At 47.3% G+C, this 17,682-nt stretch overlaps 1 long non-coding RNA gene across 1 annotated transcript in view; it reads left to right on the top strand.

The window, feature by feature from the left end:
- The window catches only part of LOC121271148, a 97,317-nt gene that overhangs the window by 56,901 nt on the left and 22,734 nt on the right, over positions 1 to 17,682 (top strand). Inside the window, exon 2 of the long non-coding RNA XR_005941687.1 lies at positions 1,151 to 1,215. This is a non-coding gene — a long non-coding RNA (uncharacterized LOC121271148). The remainder of the gene's footprint in view (positions 1 to 1,150; positions 1,216 to 17,682) is intronic.

Raw genomic sequence — 17,682 nt, 5'->3', positions numbered from 1 at the left:
CCAAAGCAGCTCAGCTCAATTTCCTTTGTCTGCTACACTTTTCCGCCTTTGTGACGTCCTTGGTCCAAAAATGACAACCCACCCGATTGGAGTATTGAAGAGAATGGCTATTTTTGGGTTGGGTGGGCAGGGGTTGACACTTGTGAATACCTTGGTGTTTTTTTGGAGCAACAAGAGCCTTTGAGACCCTAGTAAAGGTTCAGGATCAAATAAGGAGGGTAATCGAACCCAGTGAAATAGACACCTTGGTGAATCTCATCCTGAGTGTTTTGTTGGTTTCTCAATATCCATGTACCAGCCCCTGACCCAGACTTGGTTGCCAATCCATCATACCCTGCTGGAAAGTGTGTTTTCTTTTCTTTTATTCTTTGTTCAGTGTCAGTGCTGGCTCACTTGGGCTGTACTTTTGCCTCTGGTTGCCCAGTTCAATTTCCACTCCAGGGGGCTTGAGGACAAAAACCAAGGTGGGGGGGGGTAGTTTTATGGCCCCATCGCAGTGGGGGTGGGGCCTGTAAAATGCAGCGAGCCATTGACTTCGACGGGACCGGAACATCCCACTGGCGGATGGGGCGGTAATGTCCTTCCCCAAGGCTGAGGGAGTGCTGCACTGTCGGAGGTGCTGCCTTTTGGATGTGACGTTAAAGTGAGGCCCCCATCTGCCCATCTGGGTGGGGGTATAAAAGATCCACTGTTTTGAAGAGCAGGGGAGTTCTCCCTGATGCGAGTCACAAACGCAGATTTTCTGCCCATTACCGCATTGCTGTTTGTGGGAGCTTGCTGTGCACAAAACGGCTGTCCCGTTTCCTATATTGTGACGGTAGGACTACACCCCTAAATGCGTTTCATTGGGCTGGAAAGCGCTCTGGGATGTCCTGAAGCGGTGAAAGGTGCTAAATAAATGCAAGTCCTTTCTATCTCAATCACACTGTGAAATGTTGCACTTAAAGTGTTAATATTGCCAGAACATTGTTAACCTGAAGAGAATGCAGTGGTAGGTGGGTCAGCAATTGGGTTCAAATGGTGCGTAAGAAGACATGGGGAAGGATGGGTCTGTCCTCAGTAACAGTAGTATGACTTGTTTGTGTAATAGACCAGCAGAGATCTATCATGTGATGGTGACTCACACTCAGTACTGTTCTGTCCCACACAGACGAAAGCTCAGCGCCAACTGGAAGACAAGAAGCTTTGCAAAGACCAGCAAGGCCCTCAGACTGGGTAAGAGAAGCTTGTGATCATTAAAAGGGCCGAGCAGGCAGCGCTATTCCACCGGTCCAGTTGATTTTACGCTGATGATTTTGCTCAAGTCCCTGTTAACAGTTGATAAGTTTGCTTATTTATATGAAACGTTAAACTAAATCACTTCCAGTGCTGCTTCTTTTCTTTTAATTGTTTCATGGGGCCTGGGTGTTACTGGCTAGGCATGTATTGCCCATCCCTAGTTGCCCTTGAGCAGGTGGTGGTGAGCTGCCTTCTTGAACCGCTGCAGTCCATGTGGTGTAGGTACACGCACAGTGCTGTTAGGGAGGGAGTTCCAGGATTTTGACCCAGCGACAGTGAAGGAATGGCGATATATTTCCAAGTCAGGATGGTGATTGACTTGGAGGGGAACTTCTAGGCGGTGGTGTTCCCATCTATCTGCTGCCCTTGTCCTTCTCGATAGTAGTGATCATGGGTTTGGAAAGTGCTGTTCAAGGGGCCTTGGTGAGCTGCTGCAGTGCACCTTGTAGATGGTACACACTGCTGCCACTGTGCGTCGGTGGTGGAGGGAATGAATGTTGAAGGTAAATGCTGTGAGAGTCAAGGCAAAAGAAAGGACCATCTATTGTGCCCTTTGGGGAGGCAGTGATACAGTGGTTGCTTAGCGACTTGCATAACAAATGATTATAATACAATTAAAAAGTGAGGGTAAGCACTCGATGTCACAGACATTAGCTCTGTTTCTCTGTTCACAGTCAGACCTACTGAGTACCTCCAGCATTTTAAGCTTTTATTTCAGATTTCCACCATTTTCCTTTTGTATCGGAACTCCTGCGTTCAATGAAGCAATGCATTAGTTCACTAATACATGAGGCTCTGGTGGGATACTAAGTTTTCTACGTTGTGTGTTGGACAATGGAGTACTTTTCCAGTTCAGGCACCCAGTCCAGCTGTTGAATATGTTTGACGCTCTATCCTCCCTCCAACAATTTACTGCAGATACAAATCTTGATCGAGCACCTCTGCTTTAGGAGTGTAACATCTGTCCTGTTGCCTTGCAACATACTCTCTTCCCTCTCTCAGCGGCGATGCCAGTTTAGAGCCAGAATAAGCAGCATTCATGCTCTGTTACTATGCCCATTGGAAACTGTACTAACACAACCCAAGCTGGTTGCCCATGCACAGCCCTTACCAGACAGGGTTCTGATGAAGAGTCAAACGGACTCGAAACATTAACTGTCTTCCTCTCCGCAGATGCTGCCAGACCTGCTAAGTTTTTCCAGTTATTTTTATTTTTGTTTAAGATTGTCAACCCTGTTGGTTTGAGCCCAGGTGGGAACCTGTCTCCAGGAGCGAATGTTTCCAGGGGGACATTTTTTTAACCCAGCCTCGGGGAATCTGAAGAGATTGGGTGCCACGCTGATTCAAGTCCCTGCCCAATTTTGCTCTTGTTGTCATCAGCATTGGGCGCCATATGTAAACCCAGTGTTCCACCTTCTCCACCTGATGATTGGAGTAAGAATGACCCCTTCAGTTAGCCCCGTTTGGCTATTGCCGCTGAGTTACTGATCTTGGCTAGAATGAAGCAAGGAGGCATTGAGAAGGCCAAACAGTGCAGGGTCATATCAAGGGAATCAACCTCATCCTACAGTCACCAGGCGGCAAACGAACAGCTGCCATTAGCATTGAGGGTAACAGGAGCAAGGGGGCAGGGGGAGACGTTATCCAACGTACCTGGTTGTGAATACTTGAGCAGAGGCGCGGGCATTGGGAGAGGAGAAAATCGAGTCCTGCCCTATTTTGTGCCACGTCTGTTGATGTTCTCTTGCCAGCCTCCCACACAAATAAATGGCCACTTGGGCAAAGTACCTCGGAGGTAGTGCCCTCCCGAAAATCAGGAGGAGGGAATAAAATCAGCAAAATTTCAAAGCGTCAAAATTGAAACATTGCCAGTAGCTTTGGTGAACGGAGTCTCGTACCGAGACTTTACTGAATGCTTGCTAAGTGGCAGATTGTTTTCTCAAGTGAGGGGGAGGAAGGAGGGCTGGGAAAGGATAGATACAGATTGCGTCAGTGTTTATATGAGCACCTGAATGGGCTTCAGAGAGTGCTGTGACTGGGTGATAGAGACAGGGCTCAACAGCGGGGGGAAAAGTGGGAATTTAAGACTCCGGAAGAAGGGAAAATCCAGGAGAGAAACATAGGCATTGCGGGGAGGCTTGTGACCTGGAATGTTGTTCATTCCTGCCTCACTGTGTGAGCAGATTGACAAAGAGTGAGTCCGCAGGGAAAGCAAACACAAGGTGCCACTAGAACGTGCCTGTCTTATACTGTAGATACCCACACCCGCAGCTTGGCACAGCCCAGCTGTGCTAGCAAGATGCCACAGAAATGGTAACTGAGCCTGGGAAGTTGGGAGTTGTCAGTCAGTCCTAGGCCTTACCAAATGCATCGCAACTGAGGCTGGTAGATTGAGGTGCCAAGTGACTACACAACCGTTCTGTTCCTCAAGACCAGGTTGTCGAGCTGATTGAAGGTTCCCAGAGACAGAAACCTCACGTTGCTGTAGAACTTATTTTACACAAAGTCCAGTGAGATCTGAGGCATTCCAGAGGGCGTCGGATGATTATTTAAATAGAAACAATGTGCAGGGGTACCGGGAGAAGGCAGGAGTTCAACACTAAGTTAAAATGCTCAGAGACCAGTGCAGACACAATGGGCCGAATGGCCTCCTTCTACACCGTAACGATTCTGTGATCTGGCACATATCAGTCTCGAACCAAGTCCCGTTCCCCTACCACCCCAGTTGCTCGCTGACCTACATTGACTCCTGGTCTGGCAACACCTCGGTTTCAAAATTCTCATCCTTGTCTCCCAATCCCCTCGCTATCTCTGTAACCTCCTTCAGAGCCTCACAATCCTCAGATCTCCATACTCCTCCAATTCTGGCATCTTGCACATCCTCGACTTTCATCACTCCACCATTAGTGGCCGGGTCTTCAGCTGCCAAGATCCCAAGCTCTAGAATTCCCTCTCTAAGCCCTTCCAACTGTCTACCTCCCTTCACGCTCCCTTTAAGATGCTGTTTAAAATCAAATCCTTTGACCACAATTTTGGTCACCAGTCGAAATATATATTCTCATGTGGCTCATTGTCAAACAAAATTTGACATTGTTGCTGTGAAACACCTTGGGAAACTTTGTTATGTTAAAGGGGCTGTGCAAATGCAAATTCTTACTGTTGTCAAGAGGGCTTCTGGTGTCAGAGTAATTGTGAGTTAATGCCTGTTATCGGGTTAACATTGTGGTTTGGCCAGACGCTATAGAAGTTATTATTTATCACTGTTGACAGTGCTGTTTGATAGCTTTTTTCTGTGGGATTCAATATTAATGGAAAATATGTTGGTTAGGACAAATCCCTCGAGCAGGCCTCCCTGCGCTATTAAAGCCTGACCATGAGTTTATTGCCTTTTCTCCGATGCCAGAGGCGTTCTATTCTTTTCCATTGGCAACTTTTTGCCACACCTTGTACCGGCGGCTTTCCGAGCTAGTAAAAGCCAGAGTGAGGCCATTCCTCCCCTCTCTCCGAGGCAGTACATCCTGACCACCGCTTCCCTTGACATGTCTAGCCCAAGGCTATCGGGAGAACCACTCGGGGAAGTTGGCCTTTTATATGTTGGTGAAAAAAAAAATCAGCGGGGGACTTATCTTGAATAATGGCCTTACAAAAAGCTAATACATGGGCTACTGCATGTTAGGCGCTGGATAATGCACAGCCTGCAGTGCGTTACAGAGAAGATCACCACCACCTTATCAAGGGCAACTAGGGATGGACAATAAATGTTGGGCCCAGCCAGCGAAGCCCACATCCTGTGAATGAACAATAAAAATAAGGTAACTGAGAGGCTAGAGTTTATGATATGAAAAGGTGTACAGGATTTAACCAGCAGTAAGAGTGCCCCCAGCCAACATTATTTGCTAGGCATGTCGCTTTTGCTCACCAGCACCTTGCATTTATATAGCGCCTTTAACATAGTAAAACGTCCCAAGGCGCTTCAGAGAAATGTTATTAAACAAAACTTGGCCCCGAGCCATGTAAGGAGATATTAGTGGAAGTGACCAAAATAGCTTGGTCAAAAAGATAGGCCTTAAGGAGTGTCCTAAAGGAGGAGAGAGAGGCGGAGAGGTTTAGGGAGGGAATTCCAGAGCTTAGGGCCCAGGCAGCTGAAGGCATGGCCGCCAGTTGTGGAGCAACTAAAATCAGGATGCACAAGAGGCCAGTGTTGGAGGAGCATGGAGATCTCAGTAGAACTGTAAGGCTGGAGGACACCACAGAGACAGAGAGCGGGTGAGGTCAGGGAGTGATTTGAAAACAAGTATAAGAATTTTAAAATTGAAGTGTTGCTGGACTGGGAGCCAAAGAAGCTTCCAGCGGTAAATAGGTTTTTGAAGGGAGGGTCAAGAGGCACCCCGACCTATCCCGTTGGGCCTAAGACTCTTAAGACTTAGGGCTGGTAGATGCATTTCTTGCTCAAATGCCATCTGCCCCCACCCCCACCAGCATCGCCACCACCACCAGTAACCTCACTTCACCCACATCCAGCTCGGGGTCAAAACTGATCCCTTGGCATCTGAATTCTTGGTCAGGTGAGGCTCAGTGAAATGCGCAGAAAAGCCCCCTATTCCTGGCCCCAATCAAATAAGATCATAAGAAATAGGAGCAGGAGTAGGCCATTCAGCCCATCAAGCTTGCTACGCCATTCAATAAAATCATGGATGACCTGATTGTGTCCTTCACTCCACTTTCCTGCCTGTCCCCCATAACCCTTGACTCCCTTGTCAGTCAAAAGCCTGTCTAACTCAGCCTTGAATATATTCAATGACCCAACCTCCATTGCTGGCTGTGGAAGAGAATTCCAAAGCCTAATGACCCTCTGAGAGAAGAAATTCCTCTTCAACTCTATGAATGGGAGGCATCTTATTTTTAAACTGTGCCCCCTAGTTCTAGATACTCCCATGAAGGGAAACGTCCTTTCAGTATCTACCCTGTCAAGCCCCCTTGGAATCCGATATACTTCAATTAAGGTCACCTCTCAACCTTGCCTCATAAGACAACCCCTTCGTCCCAGGAATCAGCCTCAACGCCCTACCTGCTTTCTAAGCGAGCCTGCCACGTGGGAAGAGGAGCCCAATTAACACCATGGCAACAGGCCCTCTGGGATCTGGCTGAGGCTGCTCAGACTCACTTCATGTTCAGTCAGTCAGCTTGGTGGATGAGACAGCCATGGATTGAATTCCTTCACGGCTCAGTGTCCAATCTGCAGCACCGTTCAGTCACTTTGCGATCTCAACCGAGAGTAAGCACAAGGTGTTCCTGACAATCTCGGTAAGTAGAAGCCCTCAGCCCGGAACCCTTGAAACAGGCCGTGCAGAAGGAGACCATTCGGCCCATCACTCCCATGCTGGCTCTTTGGAAGACAAACCCAATTAATCCCGCTTCACCCTCTCTTTCCCCCAAATCTTCCCTTCCAAATATATTTCCCATCCCTTTTTGAAGGTTGCCATTGAATGTGCCTCCACCACCATTTCAGTCAGCGCATTCTGATCATAACAACATAAAAATAAATTCACCTCACCTCCTCTTGGTTCAGTTGTTCTCGCTGTGTGCAGATAAAATGATAAAGGCTGAATTCTGCTGGTAGCTGGCGACAGGAGGATTGCTTGCAGGTCACGTCAAAGTTACTTGGTGCCTGCAGTTTCCCTCAGGAACCCCATGCAAAATTGATTGGGTTGATATATATAAAAGAGCATAATTATGTGTAAACTGTTTGATGCCTTTCGTTCCATTTGCTTCCCAACAATCTTTAATTCAACTTTTGAGTCCATGAACCTTGTTTTGAACTTGTTTCTATGATAATTGCGCTATTATTATTCCTTCCAACAGTCTAACTCCGAAATCTCCGGAAATCTGTCTCCCAGTGAACGATCCTTATCTTTCCATTCCTTTATAATTCTTTCCCCCCCCCCCCCCCCCCCCCCCCCCCCCCCACCAAAATGTTCTCTGCTACTTTTCTCAAGGTGCGGACTGGTGTGCTGCCTTAGTGGCTCTCAGGAATGACCATCCGTTCAGGTAACTGTTCTCCGGCATGGAGTGGTCAAGCCGGAAGGTATATGTCTGGGGCCCATATCCCACGTGTGCGTGAGCTTGACCACTTCGTCTCCGGCAGTCCCTCAGGACCGAGAGGGTGACTCCCTTCCACTCGGCGGTTGTGGGTCCTACGGTGACTAAAAAGTCCGAAGCTGAACCCGCACACTCTGCCACAGGTGGGGGCAGGCCGTGTTTGATGAGACGGGCAGGTGGGTGGGCTGGGATTTTGGTCTGTTCCTTCCGCTATTTACGCCTCACCTCCACCTGGGCCTGTCGGGGGTCTTTGAAATATCTGGCACCTTCGAGGACGCCTCTTCTCCAGTTTGGTTGAGCCAAGAGATCCCCACCAGACGGGTGGGGATGTTGCATCCCCACCCCCACCCAAGGGACTTTTTGCCAAAAAAGTTTCCTCTGCCTCTCTGGCGAGCCCTTTGACGAAGCTCGGAGGAGGGGGCTTGTTTTGGGAGTCTTGTGTCAGGCATGCGGGCGATGTGGCCCAGCCTATGCTTGACCGCAGGGCGATGGCTGTTCGACAGGCTAGGCCATCACCGCCTGGTATCTTGTTTGGCTTCTCAGTGGCAGTCACTGATTGACAGGAGCAGACAGCAACAATGACTTGTATTTATATAGCACCTTGAACATGGGAGAGACAAACATTGACCACTGTGCCAAAGGAGGTATTAGGGGCAGCTGACCAAATACTTGGTCAAAGGGGTAGGTTTTGAGGAGGGGAGAGGGGTAGTGAGGTTTAGTGAGGGGGTGCCAGAGCTTCGGGCATAGGCAACTTGAAGGCACAGATGCCAACACTGGGGCAGAGGGGTTTGCATGAGAGGCCAGAATTGGAGGGATGCAGGGTCCTCAAGAGGGTTGAATTGGGCTTCAGAGGTCGGAGGCTATAGAATCCCAGAATTGTTACCGTGCAGGAGAAGACCATTTGGCCCATCGTGCCTGCACCTATGTCTGGGTTGGAACATGAGGATGAGAATTTTAAACGTGGTGGTCCAGTAACCGAGGTCAATGGGAGAGCTCAAGGGTGGCTGCTGAATGGGGCAGGGTGCGTGTTGGAGCCGAGACAGCAGCATTCTCAGTTAATGGAGGAGGGGAGAACATCGGAATAGTCCAATCTTTGAGGTACCCTGGCTGGTTTGCCCTCTTTCTAGGTCAGGGGTGTGGGGGGCCAGCAACAGGGTCCCCCTCAGCTGGGATCAGATCACTGAGCACGGAGCACAGTACAATCCCAGTACCACACCAATGTCCGTGGTTACATAATGCGCAGTACAGAGCTGCCTGCAGTGCCCGTGTTACTTAATTGTCAAGACTGAACGATCAAGAGTTCAACAGGTCAAATGAAAAGTCACAAGGCTGGCCGCTTTCCTTCTGTGGGGGTGTGTGTGTGTATTTTTTTTTCCCCTCAGTTAATCTGATGCCTCACCTTGTAGAAAGCCACTTCCCGAAGGCAAATAAAGAACAGCATCCATCACTGGGGCGGGGTCTGTTTCAGCTCTGTCAGGGGTTACGCTGGGTGCCTTTCTCTGTTGCAGTCTGAGGAAGAGGAAGTGGATGTCTGGACAAGACATGTTAAAAGAATGCTTTGATAGCAATACTTGCGCTCCAACAAAAAGAGCAGACAGACTCTTTGGAGAGATTTCGAGCGATTAATTGGGTGGCCAACAATTGTTCGTATTCTTCTGACCACCTTCCCCCCCCGCCTCCCTCCCCACCTAGTTGCAAACAGGAATGCAGGGAAAAGGGTGTTCAAAAAACAAACACTTGTGGGCTCCAGTCCTCTAATTACCCTCTCTGTCAAAGCAAAGTTATGGTAGCTTAAAAATAAATTGTGATTTTAAAAGAAGTATATTGAAGCTATTGCAATTCCGCCCGACCCCTCTCAAAGACCAAAAGGGGGCCTCTCTCTTTCAAATCCCTGGGCAGGACTACTGTGGAGCAGTGTAGCGAAAAATATTGGCCCATGAAATCCATACAAACTGTACATGCTGACTTCCTCGGTCACTGGACTCAAGCCAGCCAACAGTCAGGAAAAATCGTTCCTCCTGCTTCGTTTTTATGTTGTCGTTTGTTCTGTTGACTAGTTTTTGCACAGATAAGTGCTAGGACATGAAATAGTTCTGATATTTGAGAACATCTGGTGAAGCCTAAGGACTTAGTCATTGATTTGTGTCAGCATCAAAGTCTGGAGATTGTGTTCTGTGCACTTCCTGGTGAAGGCTATTTAGATGCTGGGAATTGGAATATTTCTTTCTTTCAGTACCCCAAGGCCAGTGTCTAACGTTCCCAGGTTAGGTGCATCTCTGTAACCTCTTCCAGCCCTACAACCCTCCAATCTTTCTGTGCTCCCCCAATTCCGGCCTCTTGTTCACCCCCGATTTTGATTGCGTCACCATTGGGCGGGCATGCCTTCAGCTGCCTAGTCCCCCAAGCTCCGGAATTCCTTTCCTAAAACCTCTCCGTCTCTCCTTCTTTAAACCCTACTTCTTGGACCAAGCCTTGGGTCACCTGTCCTCGCATTTCCTTACCTGGCTCAGTGTCTAAATTTCTTCATCAATTGGCTCCTATGAAGCACCTTGAGGTGTTTTACTCCGTTGCGGGTGCTATATAAATGCAAGTTTTTGTTGTCAGGGAGAGAAGATCATCTTGCAATCTTGCAAGTTTATTTCCCTTGTGCCTCTCCCGAAACTCTCTGGCAGTCTGTGAGGTACGCATACAAAAATGGACAGCATGCACCCTGGAGTAATGTGACACTTGTGAGGTGCCAGCGCTGCATCACTGCAGCGGTTGCAATGGTGGGATAGCAACGTCTTAGGTTCCTCCCACCTGCCCACACCAAGACTGTTTTGGGGCCTTCTCCGGCTTGTCAAATAACCCCTCGTGTACAAGCGCCTCTGTCACCAGTCCGCTGGGGTCAGTTTATTGTCAGGGTCGGGCGCTGGGGGAAGGGCTGAAACCTGTGGCAGCCACAAACAAAACATACTTACACCCCAGGCCATGAGAAGCCACTCTCTCTCTCTCTCTCTCTCTCTCTGTCTCTCTCCACACCCAACAGTTTGACAAACTATGTTTATCAGCTCTCTCAACCAGAAACTTAAACTGCAGGGAATAAAACCTCTGATGGTGGCAGGATGGGGGATGGGGGGGGTGCGGGGTGGTGGTGGGAGGTGGGGAGGGGGTTTATAGCCCCATTAAAGTGCATCTTTTTTATGGTCTGCTTCATTCACACAACGACCACACAGCTGAGGAATGTGACTGCCAGCAGAAAGCAGCAGTTAAACCCTGAACCGTGGATTTGTGTGATGCTGGATGCATTCTGAAGAAACCAAATGAAAGGACAATTAAGTAAGCCATTGGCAGGTGTTTAAAATAAATGCTCTCGCACCACCATCACTCAGGAGTGTACTTCTCTTAAAATCATTTTGGAGAACCCCCCTTCTAAAACTCAGCGCTGAGAGCTCTAAACCTACACCTTAAATTACTTGTGTGGGCTGTTTCTCTGTCGCTATGTTCCATCCACAATATCATAAGTGGATCCCGTTGCTTTCTCCATGGCAACACCTCGGCCAACTCTCGACCTGCTGACCAATCAGCGCCCTCTTCTCCTGTAGTATAAATTGTTGTGAGTGTTTTGAAATTTGGCATTCTTGCATTTGTCCTGATGGACGCAAGGACGCAAAAGCTTTTCGTCAGCATGTCTCTCTTTGGTAGTATAACTAGACTAGCCCATTGAGTACCATGAGGAGAGCCTATTTTGGATAACACCATCGAAGGAGTAATGTATTTCAGGTTTCCAGCATCCACTTTTGTAACCAAATGACTGGATCATTTTATGACATTCTGCGAGGCAAAGCCAGCATAATGTGAATATTCATCGTTTCTGGTTATACACGGTGCCCAAATTGACTGTACAAAATTTGTGATTTAGGAGTTCTTTAATTTGGTCAGAGATTTTTGCAATGAGAGGATGGTCCAACTGGTCCATGCTGGTGTAAAAACAGGAAATTCTGGAACTCAGCAGCAGGAAAGATGACACATATGTGAAGCAAAACACCACAAGATTATGGAGTGAATTGATAAAGGGTCGTCACAACCTGAAACGTTAATTCTGTTTCTCCTGCTGAGTATTTCAGGATCTTTCTGTTTTAATTTCAGATTTCCAGCATCTGCAGCATTTTGCTTTTGTATTAGGGGTCCATGCTGGTGTTTATGTTCCACACCAGCTTCTTCCCAGCCTACTCCATCTTACTCCTATTCAATATTTTATATCTTGGAGCAGAGATGACACTAGTTTCTATGTGTGTAACAGGTTTTATTCACAGTGCTTTAAAATGTCTGCTCCATGCTTCAGCTCTGCTTTCCATTTCTTTCATCAGTTTGTTTACTTTACTGAGTCCACACCTAGGCTTAACCAATAAAGGACAGTGAGCACAGATCAGTTACCAGACTCACATAATCCAACACAGAACAATTGAACACTAAAATGCTATCCTTCTATTCCCTTCTCCCACCTGTTCCTATCTAGCTTCCTGTTATTCAGAAATAAAATACTGGTTAAAAACTCAGCAGGTCTGGCAGCATCTCTGGAGAGAGAAACAGAGTTAACGTTTCAAGTCCGTATGACTCTTCTTCAGAGCTTTTTATATTATTATTATTTTATTGCCCTTATTTGGGACCAGCTCAGATGTGGGATTTTGGGTAAAATAGCATTCAGCCTTGTTCTCTAACCCTGCAAAAGGGAAGCAAATTTCCCAGTAGGAGACAGTGACAGTTGCACAGCATTTGAAATGGCTTTACTGAAATAGGGCTGTTCAGTAGAGCAATTTATCTGATAATTTTCTCTCTTTCTCCTTGGGAAGTGCATGATTTCTATGAAATCTGTGTAATCCCGTAACAGATACTGGACTGGTTAATAAAACTCCACAGCATTTTATTGCAAGTCTAATCCTTCCAGTGAGCGTTACCATTCTTGCAAAGCACAATACCATAAAAGGGCTCCAAGTTACCATCTGCTTTAGCTGCTTTATACATCTGCCTATTCATGGAAATATCTGCGGGGCTATGGGGATAGAGCAGGGGAGTGACACTTTTAAGACCTGAATGGCCTCCTTCTACGCAGTGTGACTTTTTAAGATTCGCTGGGCCCAGCATTTATTGCCCATCCCTAATTGCCCCTTAAGGAGGTGGTGGTGAGCCGCCTTCTTGAGCCTCTGCCGTCCACATGGTGTAGGTACACCCACTGTGCTGCTAGGGAGGAGGGGGGGCGGCGGTGGTGGTTCCAGGATTTTGACCCAGAGATGGCAAAGGAACGGCGGGCACAGCTCCAAGCTGCTGCAGTGCAATCTGTGGCTTGCACACACTGCAGCCAGCATGTGGTGTTGGTGGGGGGGGTGCTGTTTAAGGAGGGAAATGGGGTTAACTGTATGGCACGATCAAGTTTGCGTTCTGCTTTGTTGTATATTCAGTGCATTGTACACGCTGGGTAGAACGTATCACATCTGGCACTCTCTTTAGACTATTTGGTTCAGTGTATCACTCATGTGGAGCTTGCCTGATGGCCCACCCACACAGAAGCTTTCATTTCTGGTGAGGGAGTTGCCACTCATATGTCTGGCATCTCGGGTGTCCCTGAGAACTATAAAACTGGTAGTGTTAGCAGCATCAGGCGCCCACACAAATGGGGCACAGCTGGCAAGCAGACTCTGTCAACAGTCTGGGTAAAACCTCCGCAGTGTATGTTACCAAAAAAAGTAGCACATACGCTCGATTTTGCAAAGACTATAATCTCACTGTGTGATTCAGATGCCAGTTATAAAAAGATCAAGGCTCTGAACCCGCAATGAGATAAACTGTGCTTGTAATGATGCATTTTTATACCGTACTTGCACAGTTCCCCTTTTGGTAAAATTTGCCCCTCCTGAGGATTGCATGTCCTGCTGTGATCTGAATTTCTCGATCTTTATTGTTGACCTAGACTTGGGCGCGCAGGCCACAATTTCAAAATCTGCAGATGACTCAAAGCTGGGAAATGTCGTGAAGGACGGTAGAGAGAGACTTCAAGAGGATGTTGACGGGCTGGTGGTTTGAGCGCATAGTGGCAGATGAAATATGATTCAGAGAACTGTGAAGTGATGTATATCGGTAAGGAGAGTGAGGAGAGACAAAGTAAAACAAAAGGCACAACTCTAAAATGGGTGCAGGAGCCGAGGGACCTGGAGAATACGTGCCACAAATCATTAAAAGCGGAAGGACAGATTGAGAAAATGGTAAATAAGACACACAGGGATCTGGACTTCAGAAAGTATACAAAAGCAAGTATATTATGTTAAACCTGTACAAAATATTGGTTCAGCTTCAGCTGGAGTGTTGTATACATTTCTGGGCACCACACTTCAAGAAGATGAAGGCATTAGAGAGGATACAGAAAAGGTTCTCGAGAACGTTTCCAGGGATGAGAGACTTCAGTTCCCGTGGACAGATTGGAGGAGTTGGGACTGTTCTCCTTGGAGAAGAGAAGGTTGAGAGGAGATTTGATAGAGGTGGTTCAAAATCATGAGGGTGGATAGGGAGAAACTGTTCCCATTGGTGGGAGGGTCGATAATGAAAGGACATTGATTTAAGGTAAAAGAAGCAAAGGTAACAGGAGGAAACACTTTTTAGATGCAGCGAGTGGTTGGGATCTGGAATGCACTGCCTGAGAGTGTGGTGGAGGCAGATTCAACCATGGCTTTCAAAAGGGAATTGGATAATTATCTGAAGAGAAATATAATCTCTCGGCCACAGCTAGGGAAAAGGCAGGGGAATGGGAGTGGCTCTCGCAGAGGGCTGGCACAGACACAACAAGCCAAATGGCCTCCTGTACTGTAACCAATCTATGGGGCAAACCCGAGGCCTTTTGCACAGGTACAGGCCTCAGGGGGCAATAGAGTGACAAACCACCCAGCCTTAGTTCAATATCCTGTTGCTCCTGTGAAACATCCCAGGGTGTGTCACTCCAGTAATGGCGCAATATAAATGCATGGGGTGGTCGCTGTTCCTACCCTACAGCATAGACTGAGATAGCAATCATCTCGAGGTGAATTGTGTGGATTGTAATGAGGCCCAGCAGTTTGATAGCGCTGTCCGTTTTATCTCTTGTGTATGTGGCCCAATTGGAAAATCGCTGGTACTACGACTCAATGTGGGGTATGATCCTATTCCATTTCTACAATGGCTCACATGGTAGTTATAGCCATTGTGCCTAAGCAGCAGGATCCCGAATAAGGCATAACAGAGATTTCATTGAGAGTTTTGAAATCTCTTATCTCCAATGTCAACCCATCTCCTTAAACTTACTGCAGCTGATACAAAGGGAAATGGTATCTGCAGCCTCATGAACCCTGTAATGCTTGAGTAAGTTTTGCCTGTTCCTGATTGTGGTGAGAGCTAAGCAAAAAAGCATCGGCCCGAAAAGGAACAGCAAATTGCTGAATATAGAATAAGAGAGTTTTAATTCTTCTTCCCTGTGAGTTGAGGGACCCACTCGCTGCTGGGCTCCACACTGTTAAACGTACAACTAGAAAAGGGAATCATACTCCTAAGGAGCCAACTTCAGAAGAGTGGCATGACCGGGCCACATGACTCGGACAGGCTCCCTCTCCTTTCTGAATGGAATCGTAAATTAGGCCTCAGCTGTGACTCAGTGGGTGGCTCTTTCACCTCTGAGTCCGAGGTACATGGGTTCAAGTCCCCGCTCCCCAAAGACGCTTGTGCAGTACAGAGGGAATGCTGCACTATTGTTGCCTTTTGGGCGAGATATTAAAATGTCCGCCTGTCCTCTCGGGTGCATGTAGAAGATCCCATGACACTAGTTAAAGAACAAAGGTGTACTGAACTGAACAACTTTTATTCCTCAGCCAACACCTAATACAGATCTGGTAATTTATTTAATTGCTCTATCATGTGCACAAAATGGCAGCTACATCACAACACTGACTGCACTTCAGAAGCTTTGTTGAGCTGTTCTAGGATTGTGAAAGGCCCTGCATAAGGGAGCCTTGTGCTGTGGCCTCATGTCCATAATATCCTCCTGAACTGATCCCCTCCGTTCCTCACAGTGAGGCCCGAGTGCAACCCAATGCGAGGGGATCAGGCCCCAACAAAGGAAACATATTTACAAGATAAGCTTTCCTGGAAGAATTCAGAATGTGAGATTGAGAATGTCTGTTCCCGTTGCCTTTTACAGGCAACTTTCCTCTTCCCTTCTTAACTATAGTGCTGAGTGTGATGAAAAAGCTACTTGTGATTCCTTCCCCAAGATGGATGCTTATAGCAACAAATGGCAGTATTAGTCAGCGTTGTTTGTCTCCTCTTTAGTCTCTCTGCCCTACACACCAATACCAATGTAAAGAGTTATTTTCCGGCATTCTATTATAGAACCACAGACTAGCTACAGCACTGAAGGAGGCCATTTGGCCCATTCTGTCCTGGCCAGCTCCCTACACAAACCATTTAGCTAGTTTCACCCTCCTGCCCTTTCCATGTGGCTTGCAAAATATTTCCCTTCAGGAGTTTATCCAATTCCCTTTTGAAAGCCACGATTGAACCTGCCATCGCCACACTCTCGGGCTGTGCATTCCGGGTCCTAACCACTCACTGCGTAAAACAAATTTTCCTCTTGTTACCTTTGCCAGCGAAGTATCTTGGCTTCAGTCTCAGCTGGAGCACAACCTCCAACCCACATCAATGTGACGTTGCCTCTCTCTGTCACCCTCATAGTCTCCCTGCGTGAGATGGCCAGTTATGGTTCCGGTTTAGTTTTTAGTTTCGCACTGAGACTCCACACTCGCTGGGAGCTTGGTTTAAATTGTGCAAACTCAGGGGTCCTTGGGAAGCAGAGAAAAGGAGACTTTAACACCATTCAGTTGAGTCAAGTTCAAATACAAGTTTTGGAACAACGAGCCCACGAATTTACCCACTCTACCGGTCGATACCCCTGGGTTAGATTCATTCTTCTGGAATGCAGGGTTAAAATTGGTCTTGAAACATGTCCAATATTTAAAATATAAGTAACAGGGCTTTCTTTCCCTTCTCTCAAAGTACTGGAACATTGATTAGACTATCAGTCAGCGTTCTAATTTGGTCTCCCTAATGACCTCTGAGTCTTTGCCAGCCGCACATTCTGGGTGTGAATGTGGGTAAAGGTGCCCCACAGTGCCTTCAGCTCTTACTGATGCCAGCAAGCAGCTGCTAATGCCCACCAGTGGGCATAGCCTGGCTGGCAACCTAAACTAAGCGAGGATCTCATCATCGTCACCTGGCAGGTCCAGGGCGCTCTCCTGCCAAAGTACCATCCCATAGTTAGCAATGAAACCCGGTCACCAAGGAAAAGGAGGGTGGGGGGGGGTAGGGAGACAGCGCCCCCTCTGCAAAAACAGGAGAGATCTTGAAGAAGGCGGGCGACGTCTTACAAGATGTTTGGATTCAATGCCTCCAGCGTCCCTCATTTTCCAACTGCACTTCAAGTCCAGAGGAAATTGGGAAAGGCTCGAGGAAGTGAGTCAAAAGATCTTGGACACATTTCCACGCAGCATTGCAAATGGGAATAAATTACTGCAGCATGTATAAAATATACATCAAGGAATTCTCAAGGTGTAAATACATACACAATGGCGGTGCTTTTGTCAATTCAAGCATTCCTTGTCCCACTTGTACTTGCCAAACATTATTAAATTCAGAGTTGCTCGGTGTCCCTCTTACCTTCTATTTCTTGTGTAACATTCAGTTGAGAGAATCCGCAGACCATGCTTTTGGCAAATGTTTTGAGATAGAAAACATGTGGATTTTGTTGGATGAAAGCTTCAAAGGAAATGTACTCCTCAAAGAATTAACCCATTTAAGTACAACAGGACCTTGTTACACTCATGGATATAGGGTTCAAATGCATGTTTCACCGTTAATTGCCATTGGCTATAGAAAATGATGCAGAATGTACTGCAAATTGACGTTCATGTATCTTGTGCTCTGATCTAGTAGATTACAAGTATAGTGTTGCCTCTATGTTGAGATCCTCAGGGGAATTGGAGATGGTGGGAATAGAGAGCTAGATGGGACGACGTATGAACAGTGGGCATCTCCCTCTACTCCAGCTGCCCAACTCCATTGCCAGTGCTCACCATCTTTCTGCTCCCTCCTTAAAACTCTCCACCTCTCCTCCTTTAAGATGCACCTTAAAACCTATCTGTTTGACCAGGCTTTTGGTCGCCTGCCCTTAAAATCTCCTGACGTAGCCCAGTGTCAAATTTTGTCTGATTACGCGCGTCCCTATGCAGTGCCTTGGTTAGGGGAGGTGGT

This window comes from Carcharodon carcharias, chromosome 30, assembly GCF_017639515.1.
Source record: "Carcharodon carcharias isolate sCarCar2 chromosome 30, sCarCar2.pri, whole genome shotgun sequence".
Lineage (NCBI taxonomy): Eukaryota > Metazoa > Chordata > Chondrichthyes > Lamniformes > Lamnidae > Carcharodon > Carcharodon carcharias.
Note: the sequence above shows the minus strand (reverse complement) of the source record. Positions and strands in the feature narration are given on the sequence as shown.